This window comes from Monopterus albus, unplaced genomic scaffold, assembly GCF_001952655.1.
Source record: "Monopterus albus unplaced genomic scaffold, M_albus_1.0 scaffold126.1, whole genome shotgun sequence".
Classification (NCBI taxonomy): domain Eukaryota; kingdom Metazoa; phylum Chordata; class Actinopteri; order Synbranchiformes; family Synbranchidae; genus Monopterus; species Monopterus albus.
In genome coordinates this window covers 145,138-145,776 of record NW_018128006.1, presented here as the reverse complement: position 1 = coordinate 145,776, position 639 = coordinate 145,138, and the positions used below count along the sequence as shown (strand labels likewise).

Genomic DNA, 639 nt, shown 5'->3' with positions numbered 1-639 from the left:
CCCACTTTCTTTTTTGACCCTTGTGGCAGGTTTTCACTGTAACCACTGTCCTACCCTCATCCTCATTGTTGTCGCCGTCATCAGGATTCCCATCATTACTGTTTGTGTTGCAGGGGTCTTCTTCAGATGATGGGATATATTCGCTTTCCAGGTCAGGAATGGTTGCTGACAAAGAGTCATCTGTGGCACAGTCCTCCTGAAAGAACAAGCAGATTAGAATAGTAGTTATTCAAATAATGACCCTATAAAGTTTTGCAGTTGGGCTGCATTGCTGTAGCCCACAACAAAATGAAAATCATAAACATATACATACTAATTCCTCTTGTGCCTTCTTTTTTCTGTTCACCATCTGTAAAATTCAGAGTAAATTTGAAACATATTGACAATGTTACAGAACCACCGTTACAAATAAAGCATACATCAGCTTTATTTTCCTGCATAAAGTTGGCATATTTTCAAAGACAATTTAAATTGCTTTGAGTTATTTCTTTAAATAGAGGCTCACAAGTTAAAGCTAACATTAGCTTAATAGCTTCACAAATACCAACGCTGGAGAATGAGCCAGAGGACTAAAACAGAATTTAGTTTCAAACCAAAACTACTAACTAGTTTCATAAATCTTACCTGGACAATTTGCAG

General features: G+C 37.1%; 2 protein-coding genes across 2 annotated transcripts in view; one reads left to right on the top strand and one right to left on the bottom strand.

The window, feature by feature from the left end:
* LOC109967166 (copine-9-like) overlaps nt 1-346 on the bottom strand; it is a 112,092-nt gene extending 111,746 nt beyond the window's left edge. The window contains exons 1-2 of the mRNA XM_020612542.1: nt 314-346; nt 55-196 (exon numbers count right to left, since the gene is read on the bottom strand). The gene's annotated coding sequence lies outside the window, so the exon portion shown is untranslated. The remainder of the gene's footprint in view (nt 1-54; nt 197-313) is intronic.
* LOC109967167 (lipoma HMGIC fusion partner-like 4 protein) overlaps nt 1-639 on the top strand; it is a 41,926-nt gene that overhangs the window by 29,907 nt on the left and 11,380 nt on the right. The window lies entirely within an intron of this gene.